The following is a 13,738-nucleotide window of genomic DNA, read 5'->3' as shown; positions in this document are numbered from 1 at the left end:
TAATGTTTTATTTCTTAGCTGTACTACACATACAAATCATAATGTCATCATTTTTTTTTCGCTTCAGTGTCTCTTTAAGTGACAGGGAAAGCAGGAAAATCTGTCCATCAGGGACATGAACAATGATAAATATGCTGCTAGATGTTAATACATCTGTACTCTATTGAAAACTGTAAATTATTTGGCTAGAGTTCCCATTTTAGCTTCTTTATTGAGTTTTCACCCCATAAGGGCCGGCACTACCATAAAGGCAAAGGGGGCAATTGCCCCAGAGCCAATAGGAGCCCCCAAGGTGTCTTCCCAACTTAACTTTTGCTCTCTCGGGCTCCTGCAGTGTCTTTGGCAGAGTAGAGCAGAGTAGTAGTCCTGGCAGACACGCTCCACTGTCAGTCTGTGGCTCCTTTCACCTCCGTCTTCATCCACAGCTGGCTGCATCTTCTTTGTGACCTGTGACATGTAATTACGTAATAACATGTGCCGGGTCACTGAGGAGAGGTGCACCTGTGAGGATGACGTCTAGGAGTGCATGGAACCACAGACTGACAGAGAAGCATGCCCGCCAGCACTCTGCAAAAGAAACTGCAGGGGCCTGGGGAGCACAGTTAAGATAGTAGGTGATGAGGGGGATGTCAGCAGCTGGCTCACGGGCCTGGAGGGAATTTGACTGCAATAAAGGGCACCTAATGCTGCTTTTTAGTATTGTGTGGGGGCTATCCAGGTTTTTTTGCCCAAGGGCCCCATTGTTTCTAGAACCGGCCCTGGTCTCCATTGGCCTACACAAGATTCCCACCATTTACCAATTGCTAGGGTAATTTTGTCACATGTAAATAAATGTGAAGAAAAATCTAAAAACAAACATAACACAGCTTTTAACAAGTACGCCTGAAGTGAGCAGACTATGGAAGGTGCCATTTTTGGTTTCGGTTTCGCAACCACTGTTTGTGTGACTCATCTGCCTCTAAATAATTCTGAATGGGTGACCAGGATGAGAATACACATCAGGTGTTCTGACTCACTCTGACTCAGCCAGCTAGATGTCTATTACAGGAGTGTGACTTAACACAGGAAGCAATAGATCAGCAGAACAGTCAGGCAAATGTCATTTTTGAAAAAAGACAGCAATATGGCTCACCTCCTCTTTTCTACAAGCAGGTCTTTAAAGCTTGTATTAAGAACGTGCCCTTGGTGGTGATGAATTAATGGTGTAAACGTAGAATCAGCAACAAGAAGGATAACGGCTTCAAATAAAGATAGAAATCATAAAATCATTGTGTACACAGGCAACAGGCTAGTACCCTAGAGAAAGAGCGCAGACGCGATGCAAAACCCCGCTCTCTGGATGTAGAATGCAATAAGTTAGGCTTTTAAGAAATTCACAGAGTTATACCTTAATCTACCACTTTAAACATGCCACCTTGAAGGTGGCTTATAACATGTATTGCCAACTGTAAGACAGTGCGGTGGAAGCTTTCTCTTGTGTCCATTTACACCAAAGTTGCTGTGAATTTGTTAATTTACCACAACTAGTTCACCACCTCCAGAACAGTATGTTAATAATGACACCAGGGAACTTATTTGGTTAATTTTTACTGATAATCTATTTTCCACTTTGATATTTTGCATCTTGCCAGAAACTCAGACATCAAACCAACAGACGTTGATTTCGGTAATACTTTTAATGACTATCTGTACATGATTTATTGCAAGCTTTTCCAAACGTCAAGTTTCTTCTTCAGGCATTATACAGAACTGGATCAGAACCATAACGAATGTGCAGAAGACCCAGACTGGACCTGACTAAGCCAGTTACCGAGGCTGATTGCGGCTTAACAACACTGCTGCTGGAGAAAGCCATGGGCGAGTAACTATCAAATCATCTTTTTTCCACAGCTTTGGTTTACTTCAAGGGTTGGTTCACACTGCAAGAGCTTTTTAAATGCTAGTGATTTAAAAAGCTCATGCTACTGCAATGCTATGGATTTTTACAAAATTACATCACTCCAGTGCGAACACACACATAGCATTACATTAGCAAGCGCTTTTAAAATCACAAAGCACTTAGAGAAGCGCTTGCAGTGTGAACCAGCCGTAAATCAGCACAAAGCAGGATGTAAATTTTATTGCATCTCTGAACTCGTAGACACATTTGAGGAAGCGGACTGCGTATAAAGCAGATGAAATATTAACTCCATCCTTGCAGTGCTGGGTCCCCGGTTCCAATCCGAGCCAGGACAACATCTGCAAGGAGTTTGTATGTTCTCCCCATCTCTGTGTGGGTTTCCTCCGGGCACTCCGGTTTCCTCCCACATCCCCAAAACATACACATAAGTTAATTGGCTTCCCCTAAAATTAACCCTAGACTAGAATACATACACTACACGATACATATATAGGACTCTAGTAGGGATTAGATTGTGAGCTCCTTTGAGGGACAGTTAGTAACTAGACTATATACTATGTACAGCGCTGCGGAAGATGTCGGCGCTATATAAATACTAAATAATAATAATAATAATACTGAGATGGAGTTTTTACAATATATCAACACAGTAACCAAGCAGCTTGGGGCGACACAAAACCATAAGGACAGTATAGGGGACTAAGAGACCGAAAAGCACTCCTACTAAAAAGCAATGCTTAGTTTGGTTTGCCTTCTTAGAACAGAAGGAATTTAAAATAATGCAGCTTTAAGTAAACAGGTAACCCACAATGCACCGCTACTAAATATGCATATTATCTCTTTATGCCCCTGAAAACCAGGCTAGCATCCAGAACCGCTGGTGTCTAGCAAGCCTAGTCTGGATGCTAGCCTGGCTTTCAGGGGCATAAAGAGATAATTTGCATACTCAGTAGCGGTGCATTGTGGGTAACCACAGCTACAATATATCACATATATAGTTTCAAAGTAGTGGCCTGGGAGTACACATTAACTAAGAGAGAGAGATTGTTTGACATTTTCTATGTAGAAAAGCAGCTATGTTAAATTGGGTAAACAGAGGACCCGAGGCAATTTTTAGATCTTTCCATCCTGATAGTGAAACATCACTAGTATCAGGGGATAGGGTGGGTCAGGGAGGATAAGGATTTGAAGGGGGAGGTGGAGGGTTCACATTAGGATAGTTAATAATGAGTAGGGTTAAGAAAAGATAGGAAACTAGATTTCCACCAGTTACCATTTTTGCATGGGTGATTTTCTCACATATCACAGCTTTTAAACGGGTACCCCAGAAGTGAGCGGAATATGGAAGGTGCTATTTTCATTTTTCTCAACTACTGTGTGGCTCATCTGCCTCTAAATAATCCTGAATGGGTGACCAAGTACCAATGCACATCAGGTGTTCTGACTCACTGACTCAGCCAGCTAGATGCCTATTACAGGAGGGTGACTCAAACGCTGGAACCAAAAGATCAGCAGAACAGCCAGGCAAATGCCATTTTTAAACCTTTTAGAAGGGAATGTTTTTCTCTTTTTGCATGAAGTGGAGCAAAAGGTAGCTAGCTTAAATGCCAACAAATGATAAATGACTGCGGTCAGTTTATTTTTCAAAAGAGTGACAGTAAAAGGGTGGTGCAACATGGTACATCAGTCACTATTACCTGATCAATCACTTCCTGGATTGGGCTGATAACCTGTGTATAACTATCAGTTGCAGCTATGGGTGTAACAATCACCCCTGCGACCCCTGCCATCGCGGGGGGCCTAGAGGCTTTGAGGGCTTCTCCTCCCTCTACCCAACCACAAGTGCAGCCAATTAGCAAAAAAAAACCCTCCCTGTTCACTCACAAAAACTGCGTGCAGGGGTATGTGTAATTTTTTCCTGCTTCCAGATGCTGCTTCACAGCAGAACACTCTCTGCTGCCATATGCCAGCTCCCGGTCATGACCTGCATGGGGTTCAGACACCAAAGGGGCCCCATGCTATCATTTTTTCAGGGGGGCCCTATTAAGTCTAGTTACGCCCCTAGTTGCAAAATAAACTTAAAGGAACACTATCGATTGACATTTTTTTTTTCAATTGAGATAGGAATTGTTTAGGAAGAGCTGCTAAGTACTGGTGTATGCATTTGAATTTGTATCTCTTTGTTTACGGTTTTCTAATTCCTTTCACACTTTTTTGACAGCAAATCTGACTGCAGACTGAGCCATGATAGGAGGGGGAAGTGTGTGTGTGTGTGTGTGTGTGTGTGTGTGTGTGTGTGTGTGTGTGTGTGTGTGTGTGTGTGTGTGCGTGCGTGCGTGCGTGCGTGCGTGCTCTGCATGTCTCTGACTGAGTTCTCTGCAGAGGACAGAGGGAATGTATCTTATGTGCAAGATAAACATTTGTAATTGTGTGTGTGAAACATGACACCTGACAGGCTTTTCATTTAACTCTGCTTCAATATTAGACTGTTCTTAGCATGTCAGACTGCAGAGATTCGCCTATGCAAATGAGACATTCCAAACGTAGCTAAAATCTACACACAATAAAATTACAGCTTTTGCCTCCGATATTTAACATGAAAGTAGGAAAATGTTTACACAGCTACTTAGACGGTATTTGTACATTGTCATTTTAGAACACTTGGTTTAATAGTGTTCCTTTAACTGTTCATTTACTTGCTTTAAAATGATTATTCTGATTTAGTCTAATTACAAATTTTCTGCTCTCTTGTTAAAGTCATTTGCACTTGCCTGAAAATGATCACAAATTCATCAGTTTGTTTCTGCAGTAGATGGGATTTTTGTATTACATCTTAACTACTTTAAGACCGCCTCACGCCAATGGGCGTGACCGTGGCGGCAGCCCCAGGACTGCCTAACGCCAATTGGCATCAAGTCCTGGGGCTGCAGTTTCCCAGGGAACGGCCGCGCACATGCGCGATCATTCCCTGCCACTTCACGGAACGGAGTTCCGTGATTAGCCTGCTAGCCGCCGATCGCAGCTAGCAGGCTGCTTGTAAACGAAAGAGGAAAGAATTCCCCTTTGTTTACATGCATACAGCGCTGCCGGGGGCCACAGCGCTGTATGAGATCGGCGATCCCCGGCCTCTGATTGGCTGGGGATCGCCATCCTCTCATAGGCTGATGCCTATGAGAGGGGGAGAGCAGGACGGATCACCGTCCTGCTCAATTGTACAGGAAGAGGGGAGGAGGGAAGGAGAGGGAGGGGGACAGCAGCCATGATAGCCTCTAGGATGCTGAAGAAAAAAAAAAAACAACAGCGGCGATCGGACCCCTCCGGCAGCATGTCCCCTTAGGGACAAAAATAGGAGGTGAGTCCGATCGCCATATTCCTTACCTGGGCTGTGCAGGAGGCTGAAAAGCCTGCACAGACCAGTAGTGAAAAACCGTGCCTGGTCTTTAGGGGGGTTTAACACTGCGGTCATCAAGCAGTTAAAAGGATTGGCCAGCATTAGTGTTAAGCTCAGCAGAGGTGGGGGATTAATGTTGGACTAGGCACGGTCATTGGAGTCAGAGGAGGCAAGACTGAGACCCATAAATAAGGATAATGGAGTTCCTCATCCCACCTGAATATCTTGCACCCAGCAAGGGTTGCTGAGACTTTGTTATTGAAAGCATACATGCAGGGGTGTAACTGGAGGGGAGCAGCCAGTGCGACTGCAGAGGGACCCAGAGCTGTATGGGGGGCCCCGACTACTACTTCACTTACTCTGATATAGAGTAGTGATGAGCAGAAATTACTCCCATGCGTAATTACGCCTCGTAATTGTATAGTGAAATTTTGGAGGAAAAGCATAATTCATTTCGTAGTTATTTGTTGCCAATCGTAATTACGCATGAATTTACATGTCATTTACGTGTAATTTTGTGCAGACTTTAGGCAGTGAATAACAAAGCCCCCATACAGGCTATTGCTACTAAAATTGCTACATGTTAAGACGACGAATAGTCGGTACAAGTTACAAAATGAATTGTTCAAAAAGACGTCGTTTTTGAGAAAATCGATTTTAAAAATACAAAAAAAAATGGTGTTTAAACTGCCATTTCTCTTTGCATTTTTAAAATCGATTTTCTCAAAAACTACAAGGTCTTTTTGAAAAATTAGTTTATTTGACTTGTACCCACTATGCTCCTTAACATATATAGCAATTTGAGTAGCAATAGCTTGAATGGGGGCTTTGCTATTCACCACCAAAGTCGACACGAAGTTACGCGTAAATTGATGCGTAATTACGAATGATTATACAAAGTCAACTGAATTACGAATTTGTAATTACCTATAGGCGTAATTGCAAAAATGTACATGTAATTTGGCGTAATCGCAATTAGCAGATTACAATCATCACAGATCTAGAGGTCCATCCTTCAGGACAGGTGTTTTTGTGGCTTCATTTGTTATGGGTGTGGGAATCATGATGACCACACTTTTATGACACTTGCAAGATGGGCCCCCAGGCTGTGAGAGTCACAAGGGGATGGCAAGTAAAAAGGTGGAGCCATTGGGGTGCCCCATCAATGTTTTGCTGGGGGGGGGCATGATTTATGGTTATACATCTATATAGTAACATATAGTAACACATAGTAACATCTGCAAGATCCGCCCTTTCCTGACCTAAGCCACCACTAAACTCCTCATCCATGCCTTCATAATTTCCCGCCTTGACTAACGCAACACCCTTCTGTCTGGTCTCTCTATGACCCGAATTGCCCCGCTGCCGTCCGTCTTGAATGTGGCAGCCAGAATTATCCACTCCTCCCATCGCTCCACCACGGCGCTTCCCCTTTGTGAATCCCTCCACTGGCTTCCTATCCAGTCCAGAATCAGATTCAAGATGCTGTGTCTGACCTACAAATCTGTCCACAAAACCTGTCCAACCTACATTTCCAATCTTACCCAGAGGTACACACCTAGCCGCTCACTCCGCTCCTCCAATGAAATTCGCCTGACTGACTGTACCCCGCATCACCCAATCCCACGCACACCTCCAGGACTTCTCAAGAGCTGCTCCAACACTATTGAACACCCTCCCTCCCCGCATTAGGGTTTCCCCCTCCTTCAACATCTTCAAGAAAGCCCTCAAAACTCCCCTTTTCACTCTGGCCTCACTTGTGCTCTAAACCTGCAGCTGAACTCTGGTCGCCTACGTTTTGTGTCCCTACCTCTCCCTCCAGATTGTAAGCCTTTGGGCAGGGTCCTCCTCCTTATGTCTCCTACCTGTTCCTGCACCTCCATTACCATATACCCATTCTAGGGATCTTAGTAAGCGCGACTTGCCTAATCTCCATGCTCCCATCCAGTGACTGACTAAGCATTACCTTGTTTTTTACTCATACTGTGCTGTGTGATCTGGTTTTTCTTGTATTCCTGCATTGTCTTATTGCTGTAGGTCAACTCCAAATATTGTCTGTAACCTTAATGTCCAGCGCTGCAAAATATGTTGGCGCTTTATAAATACAATAAATAAAATACATACATGTGTGTACATGGATACATGTGCTGCTCTGCAGAAGGGAGGACGACGCTTATCACAGGATTTCAGCCTCACAACACCAATATGTAATTCTAACCAATCCCCCGTCTAATGCCTAACCCTAACCTCCTCCACAAGGTCTGTACAGACACTGGATTTTTCATTATCAAAGACAATTGCTCAAGATGGTCTTCGGTGAAATTGCAGTCTCACTACATGTGCCCCATGACAGTTGAATTCACCTACTTTTCCCAAACACTAAAAGAGCAATTTCCCCAGCTCTAACGCATTGCTTACAATTTAAAGTTACTATAAGATAAACACATACTTCTGATATTTTTTTTTAATATTCCATAAAGTTGGACCAGCTTTCCACACTATTGATGGCATTTTATCAATACAAGAAACCTAAAAGGAAAGGATCATTTGCGGACTACTACTGAGATGCTATGTGCTTATTATGGTGCTTGCCATTTAGCCTTTATATCTCGAGTTGCATGTACACACCCAAGTTTGATTGGCCAATGTTACCACTTTCATGTAGTATGAGGGTCAAAAGATTTTGAATACTATGAACAGAATGTGTAGCCAAGCTCTCTTAAAACATGTAGGTGGTAAAATTGGTCAATTATTGGCCAATCAAAATTGGATGTGTGTACATACCCTTGCAATGGCTGAATAGTGTACCGGTTAAGGGCTCTGCCTCTGACACAGGTCACCTGGGTTCAAATCTTGGCTCTGCCTGTTTAGTAAGCATGCAGCTTACTATTCAGTAAGAAGTTTCTTGGGACTCCCTAACGCAGCTGCCTACTGAGTGCGCTCTAGTGGCTGCCTTGCAAGCGCTTTGAGTCCGACAGGAGAAAGGCGCTATACAAATACTGGAATTATTGTTGTATGTGGTGACCCAGAACCAGCACATAGGTCAGGCATTCTGACTACATCGACTGCATGTATGTTGTAAGTGAAACAATTCTATAAGGCTAAAGATCCTGTTGAACCACACTACCAGAATTCTTCATAAAGTAGAACAATAAACCTAAACTCATATTATACACTTTGGGCTCTATTCTCAATCACACATGCGGTAAAGTTTTTTTTTTCCGCTAAATTTCCACCAGCGATAATTGCTGCATTTTTCCGGATTCACAAAAAAATTTCTGCATGTTTTCCGTGAGCATGTATAAGGCGGTAAAAAATTGCGGAAAAATTGCGGAAACATGCAGAAACAGTGTAAAACAGCCATTAAACGTGCGGTAAAAATGCGTAAAAAAGGCTGGAACAAAAAGACAAAATAAATGTTTTAAAATCCATCAAACACAGCTCTAGACTCCATTTAATTTATTGCGAAGTAAAAAAATATCACCAGGTACTTGTAGGTGATAAAAGAAAAATCAGTAGTTAAGGCATAAATAATGCACCCCTTTTTCATTGTACAGCAAGATAAATTGAAGTCCACACCGTCTTCTAAAAGTCATCAAAGCTGTATTGCACCAGAGGAATTAAAACATTATGCTATAAGGCAGTGGCAGTCTGCTGTCTTTGGCTCCTGCCTTTTTCAAGCCATCCAGCATCACCATGCAGGATGGCTTGAAAAAGGGCAGGAGCCCGAAACAGCTGTCTCTGTCTTACAGCATCATGTTTTAATTCTTCTGGTGCAATAAAGTTTTGATAACTTTTAGGGTGCGTTTCCACTTGAGCTGAAACCGCCGCGATTCCGCAGAGTTTCCCCGCAGGCTAATAGTGCGGGGAAACTCTGCCATAGGGTGCAATGGTAACGCCAGCCGAATCGCTACCGTCCGCTAGTGATTTGGCCGGCTTTTCCATCCGAATCGGCGCAGGAGGCTGCAGATCCCATAGCCGTGCATGGCACGGCTGATGGGATTCGTGTGCTTTCCCCGCAGACCCAGAAGAGCCGGCTCGCGTCTCGCAGACGCGCGCCGCTCTAGTGGAATTGCGGCCTTAGAAGACGGTGTGGACTTCAATTTATCTTGCTGTTCTGTGGATCCTGGCGGTAACCAGGTGGAAGGTCCTGCATGTCTGGCCCTTGGAGAGGGCTTCGCCTATTGAGTGTGGTTCTGCAACCAAAAAGTGCCCCTTTTTCATTTTGAATTTATTTTTTTGCAGTAAATTATTCTTATTTACCGACTTGCAGACATTTTTACGCCTTTTTAACACATTTTTCCGCTTGCGGAGGGATGGATGGAGGGGTGCACTTCTCAGCCTTGGGTGCTGGAGGACCATGTCCCAGCTCTGCACCCACGTCTGCATAGTTTTAACACACCCATTCAGGGATGTCACAGCAGTTGGTTATCTACATGAAATAAACAAGACTTTATAAAGTGTCATATGGTTGAGCAGTGCATATTTGTCGTGTATTTAGTTAGCGCTGACACTTTCTGAAGCTTTTCACAGAGTACATCGAACCATTTACGTTACCATCTGTCTTTTGGTAGGGCTAACAATTTGATCCTGACACTGTCATTACCTCAGTCTAAACCTAGGTACACACATGCGACTACTTTTAACTGTCAGGGATCAGGTCCCGATGCTGTACAAACACGTCCCCATGCCTGCAGTTCTGTTACTGTGGGGGGTGGGGGGACAAAGAGCAGAGTACGACAGAGCAGGAGGGGTTACAGTAGAGTCAGGCAGCATTAGGGAGGGTCAGCGGCTGCCGTACATATGCAAGATTCTCAGGGAATCTGAAATGAGAGGGATATGGAGGCTAACATATTCAATGTTAAACAATACCAGTTGCCTGGCAGTCCTGCTGATCCTCTGCCTCTAATACTTTTATCCATAGACCCTGAACAATCATCAGCTGTTTCTGACAAAAATCAAACAAAATTAGCTACATGCTTGTTTCAGGTGTATCAGTGGGACTGCCAGGCAACTAGCATTGTTTAAAAGGAAATAGATATGGCCGTCTCCATATAGCTCTAACTTAAGGTTCCCTTTGATTTTGTCAATTAACTTACAAATATAGTTTTGGATAAGGGAAGAAATCAGAGTGCCTGAAAGAAATCAACACAGGAAAAGCATAGAGGCTCCATACAGATATTGCCTAGGCTATTTATAGTTTTTGAAGTAAACCTGAATGTACATAAGTATGGAAGCTGCAATTCATTTCTTTTAAATGCTGTTTTTGCTTTTTGATCATCTTTTGGCTTTGGCTTTTCACACACAAAACGAGGAAGCAGGCAGTGGATTCAGAAGACCTGATTTGCATCCTCATTCTGGCTCAGTGACTTTACCTATTTTACAGCCCATTCAGAGGGAAGGTTGGGGAGTGGAGCGGATTACCGCTGTCCAGGCACGTGATATCAGCCTCTGACAATCATTTACATATCTGCACAGACTTGTGCAATTTGACTGTCAAAAGCTTGACAGTTGTCTCATGTGAAAGCTGAGCGGTGGTAAAACTTCTCCATTCATGCAAATACCCAAAGACCTCCATGTTTGTACAGCTTCTTCTTGGCATTGGTTCTGTGTTCTAAAGCAAGCTTCTTATGGCTGAGCAGCTGAACCATGCGGCAGACGCTGCATGCAGCATTTTAGAACCGCAATGGACAGCCGCAGTTAATGAGCACCTTTCCAACCACAGATACAACCACACTTTTAATGCTCTCAATAGAATGCATGGATGGCGAGGGACTGACAGTTGCGCAGCTGCAACCTGCTGGGGGAACTGTGCAGAACCACTGAAAAATCATCTGTCAGAACTAAGGTTTTGAGACAGGATCAACCACGCAAACAACTTTTTATTAAAAAGGAAGCCAAGAACATCACTTTCCATATTTCATCCACTCTTAATGGCACAGACTAACCAGCAAGCTCATGGTGACCCAGAACTTATTGGAGTGTGTAAGGGGCTACAATGGTCCTAAAAGCCCCCTTACCAAGATGTTAAGAAAAACAAAAGTTTGCTTTTCTAAAACAGAAAGAATTTGCGATAATTCAGGTTGGAGTGAGCTTGGAGCTGGGAGACATCTCAAGCTCACTCCAACCTGAATTATCGCAAATTCTTTCTGTTTTAGGAAAGCAAACTTTTGTTTATCCACTCTTAATGTTTTCGTTTAAGTGCAAAAATGGTGACAACTATTTGAAGGGAATAATTAACATAAATAGCCACACTGGCATAAATATATGAGCAGATGAGTAATGTTCATAAACATTTTTGGGACAAATAATTTAAAATTGTAAACACATACCATTAAGATAACTGAGATATGAAACCATAAGTGATTCTGAAAATGCAGAGAGTTATGAGAGTATTGTTTTGGCCATAAAGTAACAACATTTGAAAATAAATCATAGATATGGGGGTATAACCGAACCTAAAAAAGTGAAGTAAAATATTACATCACATACAATTAATCCACCACTCCCATAACAATCTGTGATATGGGAGATCACAAAACTTAATCACATAACAGATCTGAAAAGAAAAACCAATACGGTTCCCTACCTGGGATTCCTAGGTATAAATCCACTAGTGGTCACTTTATCTTCAGATCTCTACAGCCAAGGACTTGGGACAGAGATGAGACCCTCTCTCCTCACTGATACCATACACTGCTCCGTGAATGAGGACGGAGGGGTGACAAGTGGAGAGGTGACAGGACAGCTGAGATGTTGAGGCTGACACAGAGAAATCGGAGCCTTCATAAGTTACCATTAACATGGCTGGTGAAGACCTGACCAGGAATGACAGGGGTGGAGATGACATAAAAATGATGTATGTTTCTTTTACAGATTACGATAAATCACTAATATAAGGCATTGAGGTATAGAGAACATAAAATGGAAGATTAAAAATGCATACGTGACTGAAAAAGGATAACCCAAAACCTACATTTTTGAAGCTACATTCTTTGCATTCCGGCTGATCCCAAGAATATTCTAAATATTGCAGCAGGCATTCCATGTATTCTGAGGTGACACTTAGGACAGCATGTGGCAATAAAGAATTTCTCAAGTGTTTCCATTTGAGACTACTGGGCATCTGTGATAATTCAGGAAACATACATACATACATATATTTTTTTTATACACACACACACACACACACACACACACACACACACACACACACACACACACACACACACACACACACACACACACACACACACACGTGTGTGTGTGTGTACCTGTTATCCAGAACTCTATTAACCAGAAGTCTCAAGCAACCAGAAAAAAACTTCTGGGCTTGCGGAATGCATAAATCTACTTTTGCACTTCTTTATACAGTAAGAAAGCTCTGTTACCTCTTAAAGCAGAACTGTAAATTGGTTTAAACCAGTGGTTCCCAACCTGGGGGCGATCGCCCCCAGGTGGGCGATTTGGGTTCTAAGGGGGGCGGTAAATTTGTGGGGTGCGACAGGGGGGCGATCAGTATGAAAAGGCAGAAAAAATAAAGTGTCGCAGTGTCACTCGTTTTTAAGAAAATTATGGGCAAAAAATAATATCTGTATAAAATATGCAAGTGTGCATGATAGAGTTGCGTAATTCCTCAGGGCTCGTTGGTCACGCGCCGGTGTAATGTCAGATATTGCAGCCCGGAAGCAGCCTTCCTCACTGAGTATCGCGCATGCTCAGTGGGAAGTTAGATATTATTTACCTGGAATATCTCCGCTTCCGCACCACGTACACTCCCAAAATTTTCAGGGGAGGGAGGGGACCCCCAGATCTAGCTCTGTGTCGAATTGCAGCCCTCGAGCCCCGCTAGTTCCCGAGATAGGTGTGCTGCAATCAGTCTCGGGAACCAGCGGGGCTCGGGGGCTGCAATTTGGCACAGAGCTAGATCTGGGGTCCCCTCCCTCCCCTGAAAATTTCAGGAGTGTACGTGGTGCGGAAGCAGAGATATTTAGGACGTTTTACGTGGCTGCACAATTTAATGGGACGCAGGCTCCTACTGCGCATGCGGGGCTGCAATAGCTGACATTACACCGGTAAGGGAATTGGCGCAAAGTAGTTGAGTCACCGGCTATTTTTAGCTGGTTAGGTCACAGCGCTACCCCCTCCACTGGCACCACCACCTGGCGTAAGGGTATACCGTACTAAGAGAAGAGGGGCGACAGGGGTGAGTCGTCTTCCCCTAAGGGGCGATACCTCATAAAAGGTTGGGAACCACTGGTTTAAACCAAACCGTTTCACTTACCTGGGGCTTCCCCAAGCCCCCAGCAGTCGTCCTGTGCCCTCGCCGGTCCTGCCCAAGCTTCCGTTCTCCCGTGGGAGCTACTTCCATTACCGCCAACTTGCAACTGCGTCTGCGCGCCGCGGGCAATGCGACGCTTTCTTCGCGTTCCCGCCCGCTATAGCTG

At 43.8% G+C, this 13,738-nt stretch overlaps 1 protein-coding gene across 1 annotated transcript in view; it reads right to left on the bottom strand.

Annotated features, from left to right (window-relative positions):
* Window positions 1-12,030, bottom strand: part of STAC3 (SH3 and cysteine rich domain 3) — a 119,188-nt gene extending 107,158 nt beyond the window's left edge. The window contains exon 1 of the mRNA XM_068267472.1: window positions 11,881-12,030. The gene's annotated coding sequence lies outside the window, so the exon portion shown is untranslated. The remainder of the gene's footprint in view (window positions 1-11,880) is intronic.
* Window positions 12,031-13,738: the final 1,708 nt, after the last annotated feature.

The sequence above is a fragment of the Hyperolius riggenbachi genome, chromosome 2 (assembly GCF_040937935.1).
Source record: "Hyperolius riggenbachi isolate aHypRig1 chromosome 2, aHypRig1.pri, whole genome shotgun sequence".
Classification (NCBI taxonomy): Eukaryota; Metazoa; Chordata; class Amphibia; order Anura; family Hyperoliidae; genus Hyperolius; species Hyperolius riggenbachi.
Note: the sequence above shows the minus strand (reverse complement) of the source record. Positions and strands in the feature narration are given on the sequence as shown.